The sequence below is a fragment of the Choloepus didactylus genome, chromosome 9 (genome assembly GCF_015220235.1).
Source record: "Choloepus didactylus isolate mChoDid1 chromosome 9, mChoDid1.pri, whole genome shotgun sequence".
Taxonomy (NCBI): Eukaryota; Metazoa; Chordata; class Mammalia; order Pilosa; family Megalonychidae; genus Choloepus; species Choloepus didactylus.
Genome location: NC_051315.1, coordinates 45007969 through 45028125, shown reverse-complemented (window position 1 = coordinate 45028125; position 20157 = coordinate 45007969).

The window sequence follows — 20157 nt, the reverse complement described above, 5'->3', positions numbered from 1 at the left end:
CAGGAGAAGAGGCTTGAGAACATATTATTAAACAAGGCCTAAAGAGGGATAACACAAAAGGGAAATTCTTTATGGTGGAAAATGGCTAATATATGTTTAAGACATTGATGTCTAATATTCAGTCTTAAGTTTTTTCCTGTTCTATACAGTGCTAAAAATTTCTCTCCCCATCAGTTTTATTGAATTAGCCTCAAACTTACTATAAAAGCTATTATCATATCATGACAATTTTTATTTGGAGAAGTAAGGGAGAAGGGTGATATTTCACCCTTGGCTGAGTGACATAAGGCAGACAAAGATGAACAGCAGCAGGGAGTGAGAACTGTGGGCCCAAGGATGAAGTGGAAAGGAAAAAAGCAAGAGGTGACTTGCAAAACGAAACCTGTTAAACACATGCAGGACATTGAGAAGGGAACTGGTCTTCTTATACTACACAGAATGTGGTCCAGGGATTTTAATTTAGATAAGAAAAGAATGAACAATCTTGGAAAACTGGAGGACCACGGGGAAAACATCCTTCAAGAGCCGAATGAAAGGAACAAATAAATAAATGAATGGTGATGTAAAGGGGCAACATTCAGAGCTGGTGTCAAGATTTCTCTTGTCCCTGTGTTCTCTTCTGGTCCCAGAGCCACCATTCCTTGCCTGAGGGGAGGATATATGTAGCCTGGAACCAAGAAGTCAGTTGAGGATTTGAAAGGATTTTTTGAAAGTCCATAACAGAAACATTGTTTCCAAGACAAAAGTTTCAATTGTAGGAAGCATGCTCCTGAAAGAGACAAAGTGTTTTGAATTTCCTAAAAGGTTTGCTTTGAAATGTCAAGAGACCTGAAGAAATAAAAACTTAGTTTATTTGAAAATAATACATTGGAAAGGGGAGAGATGTCACTTTTTCTGGAATGCAGAGAAGCAATTGATGGGGAGATGGCTGCAGAGAAAAAGGTGGAGGAGAGCAGGAAAGTCCCCCGTGGCTGCTCTCTGTTCCAGGGCCTCATCTCAGGGCAGAATGGCTAACACTGTCCCAGGCCCACAAAGAGGACTTAGTGTTCCCTGTCTCTCTGGGAAAACTGTAAGCTTCATAGAAAAGCTATGTTCTACAGGACACAGATTGACAGAAGAGCAGTGAGTATGGACAGTGTCTGGGAGAAGGGCTTGACGTGGGTCTTTTGGAGACCCATATGCCCCAGTATTGCTAAGAGAAAACTGAGACTTCCTGAGCACAACTGGGGGCTGAAGAGCTAACTCAGGTGGTTGTAGGAAAATAAATATCCAGTTTTTGCCATCTACATAATGACTCAGTTGTAAATTGGCTGCATTTATCAGGGAACCCCCCACCCCTCAATTAAGGTCTACATTTCCAGCCCTGCTGTTTTGTCTTGTCTCCAGTCCTGCACCTATGGCCAGCATGCTAGGTAGCTCAACTAGATCTTTCTGCCTCACCTTAAAGTGTGCATATCATTATTTCCATTCTCTTTTATTGTTTTCATTTATTTTTTTTCATTGACTGCAAAACCATTCTTCATCCTGGCTCTCCTGTCTCCAAAATTCTTTCTAATTTTTACCCTATACACACAGTTACCAAATATTACTGGATTTTGTTCACAACGTCTCTTGATTTCTTGCTTTCATTCTTCTTCTATACGTTAATGTAATTCTATACATTAATATAGACTTTTCTGCATTTTTTATTGTTTTGTGCCTGAGCAATTTTAATAGCTTAATTAATCTCCCTAATTCCATTTTTGTCCATTTTCTCTGATTCTACACACCATCATATCCTTATTTTCCCTAAATCCACACTTTGATCATGCTGCTCCCTTGCTTGAAATCCTTTAATGGGTAAATTCTGATTTCCGACCTTTATCCAACCTTTCTTTCCAGTCTTATCTCCTAGTATTCAATAGGCATATAAAGAGCCCCGGGCAATGGAGATGCAGAAGTGAAAGAAACATACAGAAATATCTGCCTGTGTAGAATTTACTTCCTTGTGGAGGGAGAGAGAAAATAAACAGAATAGTAAGTAAATTATATAGCATTTTGGAAAATAAGAGAAGGAGAGAAGCAAAACAAGGGTGTTTGCAATTTTTAATAAGGTGGTCAGAAAAGGCCTCACTAAGTAAGTGAATTTCAAGTGATGGGGCAAGGGGCTGAGAAGTGAGATACCTACGGTCAGAAAGTTCCAGGCAGGTGGGAAAGCCCCAGCAAAGACCTAGAAGCAGCTGGGTATGATGGCTCTGTTCAGGACACAGCAAAGAGGCCAGTGTGGGTAGAAATGAATGAAACAAGGACAGAGTGGGAGTAGATGAGGTCAGAGAGGTGTTAGAAGGTCAGATTTTTGCAGGGCATTGTAAGAAATTGGCTTTCACTCTTGAGTGAAATGTGTAACTATTGAAAGGGATTTGGAAGAGTAGCAATATGATCTTACTGTCCAGGAAAATGTTTGAAAAAAGTGTTTCAAGGATAAGTGTAATAAATACTGTTGATAAATACAGTAAGATGAGGACAGAGAATTGACCATGAAATTAACCATTAAGAATGACTAGAGTGGATGAGACTGATTGGAGTAGGTTTAAGCAAAAATAGGAAGAAATGGATTAGAGATAGTGAGCGTAGACATCTATTTGAAGAGTTTTGCTATTAAGGGGAGCAATCAAATGGTATAATAGGGGCAGGCATAATTTGGGTGAGGAGTAGATTTTTTTACAGTGGGAGAAATAAAAGTATCTTTCTGATGTACATTATCCAAAAAAGAGGAGGAAATAAATGAAATAGAAGATTAAGGGAAGAATTGCCAGGGTAGTGTCCTTGAGTAGCAGAGAAGACCCAATGCTGACTTGAGGAACTGACCTTAGACAGGAGCATGGGTAGATCATCTATAGCAAGAGGAGGAATGCAGAGTTATGGGTGCAGAAGCCCTATGCAAGCAATTGTGGTGGTGGGTGTAGACATTCTCATCAGATATTGCTTCAGTTTCCTCAGTCAGATGGAAACAAGGGCGTCAGCTGAGAATGAGGTTGGGTGAAGGGGCATTACAGATTTGAGGAGAGAAGAGAAGGTTTGAAATCATTATCTGGGAAAGTCAACAAACTACAGAAGTGTAGTATGATTGCCAGGAAACATTAAATGTCAGAGAATTAGATTTAAACAGGGTTAGAGTTTTGCCAAGTGACTATGCTCAAATGACAAGAGAGTTGATGCTTTATTTTATTATCCTTATCTATTATTTTTGTAATACCTGTCAATCAGAGCTGCCTGACTTGCATGGGAATAGGAAGTGAGTAAAAAACAGGACAAACTTTTATTTTGTTGAGCTACTGAGATTGGGAGGAGGGGTAACTGTTACTTATTCTAGCTAATTTTAATTAACCTAATACACATTTGTTAAAATCTTACCTGTTTCTTTATCCAGATTCAGCAATGATATGAAAAACTCTATATAACAGGGATACATGGAAAGTAAGATAACAATTCTATGACCAATATAATTAAAACAGTTCCTAAAAAATGTATCTGTGGGGGAAAAAAAGTAGGAAATTATAGGGAAAATATACTAAGATAGTAATAATATTTTTGAATCTCATATCTTTAGTCTCTATTTTCCAATTTTTGGTGTACTGTTATAGGAGGAATACTTATAATAAAGAGAAAGTGGGGGAGGATCTTATCCTAAAAACCTCAATTCAAATCTGAGTTTTTTACAGAAGTTGTTGATGATCAGCCCAGCCTGCTATGGTTTCTCCTTCTTCTGCCCCTGTAGTAGGTTATAATTATTCAAACTCCAGATGTTAGTTTCTAATAATTACTGTTCACAGAAAAATTTCATATGTATTATCTAATATGGGCCCAGGAAAATCCTATGAGCAATGGGTTGCTTTTTTTATGATTCCAATTTTATAAGGAAATAAGGAAACTGCAAAAAGATGTGTGACTTTCCAGTAGCAAATTCCAAAGATAATCACTTCCCAAGGCATCTGTTGCTTTCTAACCTGTTTAATTCTAATTCCATGTGCTTTTCAAATGTCCCCTTAAGTCTCAACCTATACTCTGACTTCTGGATCTTAAAATTCTTTGTGGTCTCACAGCACCTAATATGGCATTTTTCTCCATAAATAATTGCTGAATAAATAAATGAATAAGAATAGATAAGTGTCTGTGCAAAATTTAGAGTTCTACTGATTTTATTCTATTACTTCAGTTTTTTTTACTTCAGAAGGAAGTGGTAGGTGAAAGGAATGAGAGTTTGTTTTTATAATGAAATGCATGCATGCACTGAGAGGCTGGTGATAGGCATGTTTCATACACAATGAAATTAAACAATCCACACTCAGACTTGGATGCTGAATTTTTTCTTGGCAGTTCACAGTGCCATATTTTTTCAGTGGCAGAGTCTCTAAGCAATGCACACTTTTGTTGGAGGCCTTTGGGTTATGACATTTGCCTTTGTCCAAAAATGCCACTGAGAGCACAGGGCAATGTTTTCTAAAGAAATCCCATTTCCCCATCTGCAAAAAAAAAAAAATATGCACAATCACTGGAGAGTGCATTGATATTGCAGATGCAACTGAGGGTTTGTTGTACTGAGCAAGCAACTATATTGGAGATTGATTAATTTTAATTGTATCTTTTTAGGGGGTGTTCTTATGTATGAACTCAGAAAAGTTGGGATCTCAAAACATGCAGTTATTAAAATGTCTTTACTTTTCCTCTACCTGCCATGATTCTCCTTAAAGACTGGTCCAGTAGAATCAAAAGCTATCACAGAGATGGAGATGATATTGAAAGGGCATCTCATTCATCCTTTTACTTTCAGGCCAGATTAAAACTAAACTTCGTAAAGTACCAACAGGGCTCCAAGGTTGAGGAAAATTAGAGTAGAGCACATGTCCCAGTCCACTCCCAAGTTATGTACTTGACCTTTTCCACTAGTTTCTCTTCTTTCTGTCTCTGCCTCCATCCAGCCCTCTCTTTCCTTCCTTCCTTCTTCCTTTTTTCTTTCTTTCTTCCTTTCTTACCGAAAACTGACACCATGCTAACACTGTCTCCCAAATTTAGATCTTATACTCTGTCTCTACAATTCACAGAAGAAAGGGTAATGAACAATTTTGGAGTAAAATTGATCCTATAATTTTTCAGGTTTACTTTTGAAAAGAGTTGGATTACTTTTCAATAAAATGGGTTTATTCTGTTAGGGATTTAAGTATAAAAAATAACTGGTCAATAAAGAAATCCTGAAGATAGAAAGAAATGCACTCACTTGTCCTACACAAATGTTGTTTTAGCCACTTAACTACAATTCTCAGAAACTTAAAGTGGCTTCCAGATGTTTCTAGTGTCTTTGCCTTATCTGACTCGCCTCGTCTACCACAAGCATCAGCTGATCTGTGATCTTGTCAAGTAAAAGCCTCTCCTAGTTCTCCACATTCACACTCATGCTGTGAGAAACGGTCTCTTAAACTAAGCTATGGCCTGCCCCTGCTTGTCAATCAATCATCGTTGATCAGTCTCCATAGGACCTTTTCAGGCAAGTTCTTCCATATATTCCTTCAACTTTCCAGCCTGCAACCTTGACAGTTACTCAGTGTATGCAAAAATCCATGTAATAGAAGGATTTTAGACAATATGTGTTACATATTTTAAGTTTTGTCTCCTTTTACTTTTTATTCTACAATGTTAGATTGCAGCCTTCACTTTCCTTTGTGACTTCCAACCGTGCATAGTAATGTCTTCACTGTTACACTGTTAGTTGCCTACTTTGAGAATCCTAGCTTTTTTCTTCAGGCAAGATGGAGCAAATCCAGCCAACCAAAGCATCAAAAAAGTCCATATTTTAAGGTATCTAAAAAAAATTCCAATATCTTCTTTCGTTAACTACATCAATATTTAAAGCCTTTTATTTCCTCTAAAGCAAATTATTTGCTAAATGTATATCTATTTGTATGACTATATGTATATGTGAGTATGTATACATATGTATAGACATATATATTTACCTGAAATAAGTTCATTTATGCAGTCAAATGTATGTTTCATTATACCTTATAGCCTATATTCTATAATATACTTTTTATTATCTTCCTTCAAAATAAAATGGTTGCCAGCCCTAGAAATGATATGGTAGTACAATGTCTGAATGTTTAGCACGTAGCAATTAGTACATAGCAATGCTAATGTCAGATGCCAGACAAACTGGATGCCACAGACTCGCTTGACTTCACATCCAGTATGCTCTGCAAAACTGGCTATGGTTATACATTTCAGAAGAAAATAGGAAGGTAATGTTCAGAAGCTGGCATAGCTACCTTGGATATTATTTGGAGGAATGAGAAATTCAAATCCCTGGCATTTGAATAAAAAGTATGAAAGAGGGAACACTTCCCAGAAATCAAATAACCTTGTAAAATTGGTTTTCACATAAGTTTTACACTTCTTTTTTTCGAAATGTACAAATGTGCATATTTTAAAGTCCAGCAAAAAAAAAAGTTTATCTTATTTATTTTATTTTCTTCAGTTTAGATGTTTGTGAATCATATTTCATGGTTTTCCATATAATTTTATTGTCTTACAGTAAAAACATCTGCTAAGCAAAGGAAGCTAACTTTTGCCATTTACCTTAAAATTTCCTAAAAAAAAAGACCTATTTTAAGTTATATAGCAGTGAGATTGAAACATAAAGAAAGGTTTTTAAATGCTGTCCTTTAATATGTTACAACTTGGCAAATTAACTCTTAGATCATCACTCTTTATTAATAGCTTGTAATATTAGTACTAACATTAGTATTAGCTTCTTTTTTCTATTTCATTTGCAACTAAAACTTAAAAATACATTAATAAAATTTCATTCTTAAAAATCAAATGAAAGGACAAAGCACACTTCTGTTGGGGACTGAATCCTGTGGTTGTGAATCCACTCGTAAATAAGATCTTCAAAGATCCTATTCACAAAGGATGCCACACCTTAACTAATAATAACTTCAAAGCCAGAAGTCAGAGCTACAGGAAGACACCAAGGAGACAGATCAACATATGACATAGGCAGAGATGCAAGCTAAGGAACCATGAGGATTGTGGCAAACCAGCACCAAAACACTATAGACTCTGGGAGAAAGTATGGCCCGTCAAGACCTTCATTTTGGACTTCTAGTCTCCAAAATAATGAGAAAATAAATTCCTGTTGCTCCAGATAATTCATTGTGTGGTATCTGTCATAGCAGTCCTTGCAAACTAAAGACATCTCCTTTTACTGTTAACTTCTCTATACCAGCATGCCAAAATACTCTCTTCCTCAGAGGATTCTAGGTTATGAATTTGGTATCTATTCTTGTAGATGCTTTCAGTACTTTAAAAATGCTGCTCCATTACTGTGCTGGTTTGAATGTATTATGTCCCCCCAAACACCATTATCTTTGTTATAGTCTTGTGTGGGCAGATGTATCAGTGTTGATTAGATTGTAATTCTTTGAGTGTTTCCATGGGGATGCACCCCACCCAACTGTGGGTGATGACTCTGACTGGATAATTTCCATGGAGGTGTTACCCCACCCATTCAGGGTGGGTCTAAATTAAATCACTGGAGCCATATAAATGAGCTGACAAACAGAAGGAACTCTGCAGCTGAGAGTGACATTTTGAAGAGGAGCTACAGCCAAGAGGGACACTTTGAAGAATACACAGAAGCTGAGAGAGTAGCTGCAGATGAGAGACAGTATGAAGACAGTTGTTAAAAGCAGACTCTTGGTCCAGAGAAGCTAAGAGAGGACAAACACCCCAAGAGCAACTAAGAGTGACATTTTTGAGGAACTGCAGCCTAGAGAGAAATGTCCTGGGAGAAAGCCATTTTGAACCCAGAAATTTGGAGCAGATGCCAGCCACATGCCTTCCCAGCTAACAGAGGTTTTCCAGACACCATTGGCCATCCTCCAGTGAAGGTACCTGATTGTTGATGACTTACCTTGGACACTTTATGGCCTTAAGACTGTAACTTTGTAACCAAATAAACCGCCTTTATAAGAGCCGATCCATTTCTGGTGTTTTGCATTCCAGCTGCATTAGCAAACTAGAACAATTACCTGCTGGTTTGCATAGCTTTCATTAAGAAATGTGTTTTTATTCTTAACTTTTTCCACTTCATGCAATTTTCTTTTTTCTCTGGTTGTCCTCAAGATTTTTTCTTTTCTTTGGTATACATTAGTATGGCTACAGAAATGCCTAGTTGTCTTTTTCTTTGCATTCATCCTGCTTGATGTCCTCTGAACTACTTGTATTTGTGACTTGTTGTCTTGCATTACTTTTGAAAAACTTTACCCTATTAGCTCTTCAAGAATATCTTCTGCCTTGTTATAGCTGGACTGTTTAATATGGTCTCATGGCTCACAAACTGTTTTTTTGTTTACTCTTTTTCTCTTCGTATTTCAGATCTAAATACTTTCTGTTGAAATATATTCTATGTCACCGCTTTTTTCCTTCCTGTTTTGTCCCATCTACTTATAAGTTCATTCAAGAGATTCCTTAGCTCTGAAATTATGCTTTTCATTTCTGGCATTTCACTTATCTTTATTTATAGTTTCCATCTCTCAACAAATGCTTCATCTTTTCATGCATATGTCCATGTTTTCTACTAAATTCTTTAACATATTAACATTATCAGATAGTTTCCAATGTCTGGGCAATCTCTGGGTGTGGCTCTATTGACCAAATTGCCTCTTGACATGGAGTTATTTTTGCCTGATTATTTTGCATGTCTCACAATTTTTGGTTGAATGCCAGACATTGTGAGTAAAAACACAAACAAACAGTAGAGAACAATGTAAATAATATTTATGTACAGAAATAGCATGGCTCTTCTTCCGTCAGGTCAGCAGTGTGAGGGGTTGAATCAATCTAGCTTACAGTTATGCTAGGTTTTGGTTTTGTCATTGCCACAGTTACCTGCAGTGCACCACAGTCTCAGAATTTTTCTAGAGGTATAATGCTGCTAACATGCTTAGTATGAGATTTGGAGTACCTGAAGAATTTTCTCGGTATTCCAGCCCCATCCTCTGCTTTCAGCATTTGCTGCATGCCTGCACCACAGAGCTAGGTCTCTCTCATGCTTTTCCCCCTGTGCTAGCATAGAATAGTTCTTGTGGAGTAATTATTCTAAGGCTCATGATGGGAGTAAGAAGGATTCTTAATTCTCCTGCTTCAGTCTTTGGCAGGCTCTGAGTACATGCTCCTTAGGCATGGCACTTTCTCAACATTAGGGCCCTTCCACCAGGAGCAAGCAGCCTCTGCCTCCTATTCAGTGTTGGCTTCCAATGTAGGTGGTTTTCCTGCCCCTCTCTTGCCAATTCTGCCTCTGTCAGTGTGGATACTTGGGCATAAGTGAGTTTTCTCACCTTCTCCCAATGGTAGATGGCTTTTGCCTGGTACTGGTGCAGGGTGACACTTAGGTTTCCTACTCCCTTCCCCTCAGGCAGTCAGTATATGCCAGGTATCAAGAAAAGGACTGGAGGGGGCAAGAGGCTCTCCTTGTCACCACCCCCCCCCCCCCCCGCCCACTGACAGGTATCTTTTGCCTTACAGCAGAGAAGGGTCTAGGATAGGAGTGGTTTTCACACCTCTTCCTTCCTGACAAGTACCACATCGTACTCATTTAGGTGGCAGATTCCAAATGTCTCCAGGTACCCCTGATCTACTTTTAAACCAAGGCAGACTCTATATGTCAAGGGGCTCTTTTCAGTCTCCTGCCCAGCAATCAATCTTTATCACTAGCACCCAATGTAAGCCCATGGTAAAGATCTGGACAGGATATGTGGATGCCCATTGTGACTGGGTTTCCTGGTATTCTAAGCTGCCATGTTAGTCCATATTAAGCTTTAACAGTACATTAAAATTTTAGTTGTTTTCTTCTTACCTTCTTTTGTGGTAGCTACTTCGTCCTCTTACATGTTGCCAAAGGTGAAATTGTTCATGAACCTCATTGTTCCTTGAAATCTTAATTCTCTAATATACAAAAAATTATAATTTCATAGAATAACTGATTTTTCTCATTGTTGTTATGTGGTGATGTTTTCTTGTAGCTCTCTATAGCCTAATACGAAACAAAATTCTATTGAGTTTTAAGATTCAATACTCATATTTCAAAGTTCTTTTCTATAAGCTGCCTGTTCTTATTCTATGGCTATGATGTTATTTACCTTAAGATGTTAATCTTTTTTAGTTCTTTCTTATTTCTCAGTCATTGCTGTATCCTTCAGTGATGATTTTTCTGTTTTTGTTTGTTTGTTTTGTTTAGTTTGAATTGAATTCTTCTCTTTTGTGGTTTTCTTCAACTATTGAGTTCTTTTTAGTTATTTATTTATGTTTGTATTTTCTGTTAGCCTTTTCAGAACTGTTGTTTCTATTTACCAAAGCCTGATTCTGGTGATTATGGAGAAGGGGTGGGATGGGTCACAAGGTCAGGTATGCCAATCACTGATAAATGAGCTGGGGGGGTTTCCTTTTCCTCCTCGGCCTTGGAAACCACCCAATGTTTTGCTGTCTCTCCATCCCACACACTTTTCTCATTTAAAGCAGATACTCCCTAAGATACAAGTTGGAGTGAAGAGAATGAGTGGAGTAAATAGCTGTTATAAATGTAACACACTTACCAATACATACATATTTGTTCCTAGGAGCTTTTTTGCTCACACTCTCTGTAACTCCTACCTCTGATAAACGAGCATCACAGAGTTTCTCCAAACTGCTTCAATAATTTCTTGATCATGTGTGTTTCGGACAATGAATTCTTTATGTATCCAACTCCATCTACTTTTCATTTTTAGAAATTTGCCATAATTTTTAGTTCACTGAGGATACACTTTCTTGTTCTTCAATAGATGCAAAAAAAATTTTTAATAGTTTTTCCAGTGATTTGTTGGAGGAAGGGAAGACATGCATGTGTGCTCAGTCCACCATTTTGGACTGGATTTATTTTGTAAATCTTGCTTTGAAGGTAATTCTTTATTATGTAATGAAAGTATTAGATAATTGTATGTGGTTCTTGAATAATATTAACCTGTTTCGATAAAAATGTTTATTCCAAGGAACTAGAGTATGTGTGTAACTCTTACTAAACTTTGTTAGCTGAATTCACAGACTATTACAGATTCTGATTTTAATATTTGTAAAAGAATTTGTAATAAATATCAATGAAGCTTGATACCTGCTTAGCACATTATACAGAGGCTACAGGATTTGTCTCACATTAGCCCTTTTGATTTTCATGCACATGTTCCAAGATATAAACATGGTATTTGTTCATATGAGTAACCCGTGAAAATTTAAAAACAGCAGTAAATTGAGATACTTGACTTCAAAAAATAAGTTAAAATCATACCTGATCCTATTTAGCATACTAATAAAAATATATGTATAACATACATATGCAATAAAGTATAATATTTTATTGTTTTAGTTATCAAAAATGTGAAAATCTTCATAAAGGCAAAAAAATGGTGCTGTTAGTATTGCGCCTATTATATCCCTAAATCTGTACAAATAAGGTGAAATCATTTATAGTAAAATATAAGAACTATTCTTTAAAAAATTGATAATAGACATGAGATATTGACTTTGATAAAAACTATTCTTTAAAAAAATTAATAGACATGAGATATTGACAGTGATGAAACCAAGTTATGAAAACTATTTTCAAAGTGTTGTTTTATGTCTAGTAACTCAAACCTCAAGTAAGATGAAATTTTTGATTTTCTTAATTGAGCAAATTTTTCTATAATCTTCATGTCATTTTCTCCTGCTAGATGTGTATTACTTCTAGAATATAATAAAGTACAGAAAGCTTTCCCGTTTTGTACTTTACTGAATATTTTCAAAATATAGGTACTTTACATATATATAGCATAGAGAGAAAGGAGCATCCTCCATGAACCAATGTGACACACACTCAGATCAAGCCATCAACATTAAATTGTACATGAAGCATAAAACTAAAGGGATCTTGTCCTCAAGAATCTTTGCATTTAGTCAGCTTCATCAATCCTCACAAGTAGCTCTAGAAAATGCAACAACAGTTTTAAAAATCTTCTTTCTGAAGTTCTTGGTTATTTTTCACCATAGGTTTAGTTTTCCATTTTATAGTTCAAATATTATGTTTCTGAAAATGGAAACAGCCTAGTTCTGTGCTATTCCTATGTTCTGTTTTGCTACTATATGACTCTGATAATGATGGTGTTCTGGTTTGCTAATGCTGCCATTTAGCAAAACACCAGAAATGGATTGGCTTTTATAAAGGGGGTTTATTTGGTTACAAAGTTATAGTCTTAAGGCCATAAAATGTCCAAGGTAAGGCATCAACAATAGAGTACCTTCACTGAAGAAAGACCATCAGCATCTGGAAAACCTCTATCAGCTGAGAAGGAACGTGGTGGCATCTGCTTGCTCCCAGGTTGTGTTTCAAAATGGCATTCTCCAAAACTCAGCTTCAGGTTTCAATGGCCATCTTCAAAATGTCTGTCTTGCCTGCAGCACTGTCTGGGCCTATGTGGCTCTTTTTAAAGTACTCCAGTAAATCAATCAATACCCACTCTGAATGGGTGGGGCCACACCTCCATGGAAATAATCTAATCAAAGGTATTATCCACAGTTGTGTAGGTCACATCTCCACGGAACACTCAATCAATAGTTTACAACCTAATCAACACTAATATGTCTGCCCCAACAAGACTGTATTAAAGAACATGGAGTTTTGGGGGACATAATACATCCAAACCAGCACAGAGGGGGAAAATAATAATACATCACACTAGTGTCAAGCCTAAGAGCTCAGTCAAAATTAGTCCCTTCACAATCCAGAATAGTCAAGGCAGTTGCTCTGTTTGCCATTTTTTTATTTGAGACATAACTCAGAAAAGTTAAGCAAAGTGAAAAATTGAAGACTCTTACTCTTTAATTTGTACCAAACTTCATGTTTCATTTCATGGGTAAACTTATGCTTAGAACAGACCATCACCCACATTCTATCATTTACCTATAAAAACTATCCTGTAAGGTAGCAATCAACAAACATTTGTAGAATATCTCTGTTAGGCTGTGAGTACTAACAAAAGATACAGAAGAGCTGGTTTCTGCCTCAAACCAGCTTTAAATGTATGGGGAAAGTTTAATTCAGGAAGTTTATTTGGTTGGAATCTTGATAAATCTTAAATATATTAGGCAGAAGGGCATTCCAAGGGAAGAGGTATAGAAATATGAAGACATTGGCAGAGAAGCAAAATATATTACAGATATTAGGGTAGAAGCAGATCATCACAGAGTTGAGGAAGAAAAACCTGGAAAGAAAGAAAAGTAATCCTTTTAACCAACCATATTTTGTCTGTGTGGTCACAAAAACATCTGAATTTTGGTGCACAATTAAATTATTAACTAATTATATTTTAAATTTTTCATTAAGCTGACTAGAAGAGCCTACATGGTATATATACTTGAGTTCTACATATATTGGGATTGCCCATATAACCACCTTAATTTTGTATTTTAGACAGCCAACAAAGATTCAATAAATAACAAAGTATTACCTCTCACCACTAATTAAGAGAACTACAAATTATCTTTAAACACCACAATGGTTGCACAACTCTGCAAATACACTAAAAAACTGAATTGTACATTTAAATGCGTGAACTATATACTATGAAATTTATACTTCAATAATGCTATTTTTAAAAAACTGGTTATATGCGTATGTTTAACTTGGGGAATATTCCAGTGATTTTTTTTATCTTTAATATACTCAATAAAATGAAAAAATATTTGTCACAGACTGTGCCAGTTTGAATGTATTGTGTACCCCAAACGCCATTATCTTTGATGTAGTCTTGTGGGGCAGATGTTTTGGTACTGATTAGATTTGTTTGGAATGTGCCCCACCCAGCTGTGGGTGATGACTCTGATGAGATATTCCCATGGAGGCATGGCCCCACCCATTCAGGGTGGGCCTTGATCAGTGGAGCCATATAAATGATCTGGCAAACAGAAGGAACTCAGTGCAGCTGTGAGTGATGTTTTGAAGAGGAGCTACAGCCAAGAGGGACACTTTGAAGAAAGCACAGGAGCTGCAGATGAGATACAGTTTGAAGACGGCCATTGAAAGCAGACTCTTGCTCTGGAGAAGCTGAGAGAGGACAAATACCCCAAGTGGAACTAAGAGGGACATTTTTGAGAAACTGCAGCCTAGAGAGGAACGTCCTGGGAGAAAGCCATTTTGAAACCAGAACTCTGGAGCAGATGCCAGCCACATGCCTTCCCAGCTAATAGAGGTTTTCCAGACACCATTGGCCATCCTCCAGTGAAGGTACCCGATTGCTGATATGTTACCTTGGACACTTTATGGCCTTAAGACTGTAACTGTGTAACCAAATAAACCCCCTTTTATAAAAGCCAATCCATCTCTGGTGTTTTGCATTCTGGCTGCATTAGCAAACTGGAACACAGCCCAAGGGGGCTTTGCCAGTCAAAAGACCAAAGAAGACACCAAGCATTTTCTGAAATATGAACTTTATTTGGGGCTTACTCACAGGGAGGCAGAAATCAGCAGAAGTCAAATGGCTTTTTTCTTGCTGGGTGGGTACCCCTTTCTCAGGGAAGTTGGCCTTGCAATTGAAAGAAGACAGCAAGCCAGTTATAAGGATCTAAGACAAAGACATTTCTAAGTGTGGGAAACCATCCTGTGACATGGGGGTGGTGCAGGAGTGAAAGAATTATAGGATGGGGCTTTGTAAGTAACCACAAGAGTGATAACATTTGGGGGCCAGGAAGCAGGTAGACTAGATTAACATTCTTGCTCTTTTGTGAGACCAACAGTTTCTCACCTCCCGCTTACTTCCCATTTAAAGTTACAATTTACCCTTTTTCTCTTTACTGGCTTACAAAGATGACAGGGTAAACATTAGCTGCCTAGGTCATACAGACTGCTGTGTGCCAAGGTTCATGGGCCTGTTTTGGAGAATACTTTGAACGAAATGTATTCTGAATCAATTAAATCTTTTTATACATAGGTGGTATAAGGTTTTAAAAAAAGAAGTATATGACAGCCTTCTATATCACTCTCCAAACAGTGAGAATCTAATTAGGGAGAATCAAACATGCACATAATCTCCCAAAGTAACGTGGACCTACATGATATGGCAATATATAAGGTGCAATCATACAGTATAAACAATGCTGGCAAAATATTTAGAGAAGATATTGGAGGTAGAAATTGCTAAGAAAGATTTCATACATAGGTGAATCTTGAGCAGGGTCCAGAAACTTGATTAGCAGGATGGTAATCATTTGGGGCATAGATGATGAAATACAAAGGCACAAGGACATGCCATGCTATGGTGTGATAGGAGGTGTATAAATTAGGGTTACAACTGGTGCAAATAATAGGAAGCCCAATTGCAGGATCTTGTCTAAGAAAAAAGCCTGTATTTCTCATTTAAAAGGAATTCAGAGGTGAGACATTGCTACTTTTGGTTCAGAGGTTCAGTCATATTAGGGCACTGCTGCACATTGTATAAATCCAGTATCACTCTAGGTAAATAGAGCTGTACAGTGAAGCAACCCTGCTCAGGGCTTATCATCTCATTAGCACTAGATCTCTGCTCCTTTTCCAGGCACTTGGGACACCTCCCAGGCAGTAAGGAGAGGATGAGCAGGATAGAGGCTTTCTCTTAGTGAGGTTTTGTGCTTTCATTCAAGTTCTAGAAGTCTTTCCTCAAGTCTTCTGCTTGAATTTTGTCACACACTTGGTGCTTAGTTGCAGAGGAGGCTGACAATTGGTAGAGAAATATACAAACTCTTGGAGAAGAAGAAAAGGCAAAGGAAACTGGAATGGATCTTAAGATAATAAAGAGTAATTGTCACAGGATGTCAATAGGTATCCTTGACTATTTGGAGCCTGGAAAAGATGGAAATGTACAAGGGGACTCAACAGTGAGGAACATTGGAAAAATGGAGGAGGTTAGAATTAATGATCCAGAAGGGAATTTCCCAAAGTGTTCCCCAGAACACCTGATGCTACAAAATCTGTGAAAAAAAAGTCTCACAAGTTGAAATGTGTTTGTGAAATGCTGAATTTCTATGCAATTGGCCCCTAGATATTAGCATGTAAAAGAGTATAAGAAGCCTTGTTTTTATAATTAAATAGCCTTTAAACAAGCTATTTAGTCCAAGTTTATAAATTATTTTCATGGATTTTGAGTTAACTTGTCAATATGATTTCATTCTCTGCTCCAAACACATAGCAAGTGATAATTAAACAAAACAAAACAAAAAATAAGACAAGCTCAAAACCTAGGTAAAAATTTCTGGAGAAGTGAAAAAGAACAAAAAACAAATCACTGAATGTGGACTGAAAGCATAAGTTTCCTACTGTATAGATCCTTATCTCAATTGAAATCACATGTACATCACACATGTTCAATATCATTAGTCATTAGGAAAATGTAAATAAAAACTATTATGGGATACTATTACAAGCCCATTTGATTGGCAAAAGTTAAAAAAGACAAAACACCCAAGTGTTGTTGACAAGGATGTGGAACAACTGGAGATCCCATACACTGCTGGTTTGAACATAAATAGGAAAACCCACTTTGGAAAATATTTTGGCAGTTTTTTAAAAAAGTTAAGCATACACCTTACATCCATCAAGAAGTCAATGTATAAATAATTTGGAGTATGTCCATATAATGATATACTTCTCAACAATAAAGAAAACAAACCACTGGTATATACAACACCATGGATGAATCTCAAAATAATTTTGCTGAGTTAAAGAATCAAGACATAATAGAGTGCATACTATATGTTCCATTTCTATAAAATTCTAGGAAGATGATAAACTAACCTATAGTGATTGACTGAAGATCAGTAGTTCCATGGATATAGGGATAGGGGAACAGAGGTGTGGATTACAAAGGGTCTCAGAGAAATTTTGGAGATTCATCATTAGGATTGTGGTAGTGGTTTCATGAGTGGTTTCACACACACATATATACAAATATATGCTAAAATGCATCAAATTGTTTAAATAAGTACAGTTTATTAAATATGAATTATGCCTCAGTAAAACTTTTTTTTTGGTAAAAATGTACATCAAACAAGACGAAAAACCAAGGCTATTGTCACTAGCAAAAGGAGACTAAACCAAATGTTTAGCAACCAGGTCTACTGCCTAGGGCTTTGAAGTTGTAAAAGCAACAGACTCGGGAGAAGACAGGGCTTTGTGAAAATAATTATGGTCAGCCATCCACTTGTCTGGCGATAAGATCTGCACTATTTCTGATATCATCACAGAAAAAGAGGACTCTAAACTCATGATAAGGACTGATTCTGGACTGACAGAGAGGATGTAGGCAACTATAAAATTGCTAACTATCAGACAGGAAGGGAGAGAAAATACAACTAAAGAACAACAACAAAAAAAAACACAAAAATATTTACAACAAAAATTATCAAACACACGAAGAAAATTATAAAAAGAAAGATGGTCAATAAAATAAACAATTATAATATGAATTCCCTCAAGATAAAATTTAGATAGACCAGCAAAGAATTTAATATGATTATAATTGGGATGCTCAAAAAGATTATTAAAAGAAAATATCCATTAAAAACAATAGGATAATATAAAATTAAACAGGCAAATGTTAAAAAGGATGGATGTAAAAAAAAACACTAAAAATACTGAAAATGAAACATATATATGGTCACTAAGCAAAGTAAGAAAGCTAAATAAATGGATTCATCACTGATCTAGCCAGGGTTAAGAGAGAGAAAATTAATGATGCAGAAGATTTTAGTAAGAAAGTCACTCAGAATATAGTTCAGAAAGGCAACACAAATAAATGAAATAGGTAGTTCGGCTTCAATAAACGTAGATGTACTCACAACAGGATTTGCTCTCCCACTGTAAACATCTAATAAACTGGACAGAATAAATGAAAAAAAAAAAAAACAGCTTCAGATTTTTTAACAATAAAAATCTAGGACTGTAATCCTTGAAAGAAGGGAAACAAATGAAGTAAGCCTTAAGACATTCAGAAATTTCTACCTAGAGGTCATTTCCAAATGACAGTGCATAGATGGGGAATCAAGTTGAGAAGACAGAGACTGGAGTTCAGGGAAGCCAAGGTGGTTAGAATGTTCATGGCATAGTAACAGAGAAGAGGGAGGTATGTGGAGAAAGAGTTGCAGAATTCTACATTGGAGCCCCTTGAGTCTTTTTTGAGCACCAAACTGTCCCCAAGTGACCCAACTGCCTGCCAGTACAGATTCCAATATGGTTTAAAGAAACACTACAACATCCAGCACTCAACAAGGTAATATATATAATGTCCAGCATCCCATAAAATATTACTAGACATGTGAACAAGCAGGAAAATGTGACCAGAATAATGGAAGAAAATTCTGCCAAAGAAGCAGAACTTGAAATGAGAGAGACGATAGAGTTTTCAGTTACCATAAATATTATGAAGACTTAAGGGAAAGTTGAATATAATGAGGAGAGAAGTGGAAAATATAAGGAACTTAATGGAACTTATAGATCTGAAAAAGTTATATCTGAAATGAAAAATTCACTGGATGGGATTAATAGCTGAGTAGACACTGTACAAGAAAAAATAAAAGATATGGCAGAAATGACATTAGAAATTATCCAAAATGAAGTTAAGAGAAAAAAACTAAAATATGAGAGTTTCTGTAACGTATGAGACAATAGCAAGTAGTATAACCTACTTGAAGCCCCAGAAATGAGAGGAGAGAGGGACAGAAACATATTTATTTAAAAGTAATGGCTCCACATTTTCTAAATTTCAAGAAAATTATAAATTAACAGATCCAAATTCTCAACAAACCCCAAGTAGAATAAAAGCAAAGAAAACTACACCAAGATATATCATAATCAAAATACTGAAAACAGTGAAAACAAGATAATATGAAATTAATCAGAGAAAAAAAGAAATACTATGTACAAAGGAACAAACAAAATATAGCCAGACTTCCAGAGAAAACCTAAGTAAAACATAAGAAAAGGGAATGGTATCTTTAAATTGTAAGAAGAAAAACAAAAACAAACAAACAAACAAAAAACCTAGACTTTTATACCAGAGAAAAAGGCTTTCAAAAATGAAGGGAAAGAAGATAAGGATGTCCACTCTCATCACTTCTATTCTATATTGTACTGGAGATACTAACCAGTACACAAAGGCAAGAAAAAGAAGTAAAAGACATATGGATTAGAAAGGAAGAATTGAAATGACTTCTCTATATGGAATATGCCAGAGAATCTACAAAAAGCTATTAGAAGCAATAAGTGAGTTTATGCAGGCCACAAGATAGTAGGTTAATATAGAAAAAAAAAACTGTATTTCTATATATTACAAGAAGCAATTGGAAATTGAAACTTAAAAAAAAACATTTTCAATAGCAACAATAAACACGATATTCTGAGGTATAAATCTAACCAAGTATGTGCATGATCTGTTCATTGAATATGACAAAACAATATTAAGAGAAATTATTGAAGAAATGATGAATGGAAAGATAAGCCATATCATGGATGCGATTTAAAGATTTTTTAAGATGTCAGTTCTCCCCAAACTTATATATGGATTCAATGCAATTCTGATAAAAATTCCAGCAGAATGTTTTTAAAACAAATAGACATGATTTTTATAAAGTATTTTATAAGATAGAATATTATTCTGTGATACAAAGGAACTACTGATCCATGCAGTAACAGGTCTTAATCTCAAACGCATTGTGCTAAGTACAAAAAGCCATACTCAAAAGGCTACATGCACAAAATCATACATACTGTATGATTCCATTTATATGGCATCCTTGCAAAGACAAGATTACAGGAACAAAAAAATGAAGAACGTTTGTTGGCAGGGGCTGGGCATGGTGGGAGGGATTGACAAAAAAAAGGGAACCTAGAAATTTTCTGAAGTGATGCAACCATTCTATATCTTGATTATTGTAGTGCTTACACTGCTCATGATGATATTCAGTTATCAAAACTTACATAATTTGAACCTTAAAAGCATGCTTACTGTATATGAAACATAACATTTTTTTAAAAAAAGAAAAACTGTGAAGGAGAAAGTGAGACTTCTTCAGAAATAAAAACTA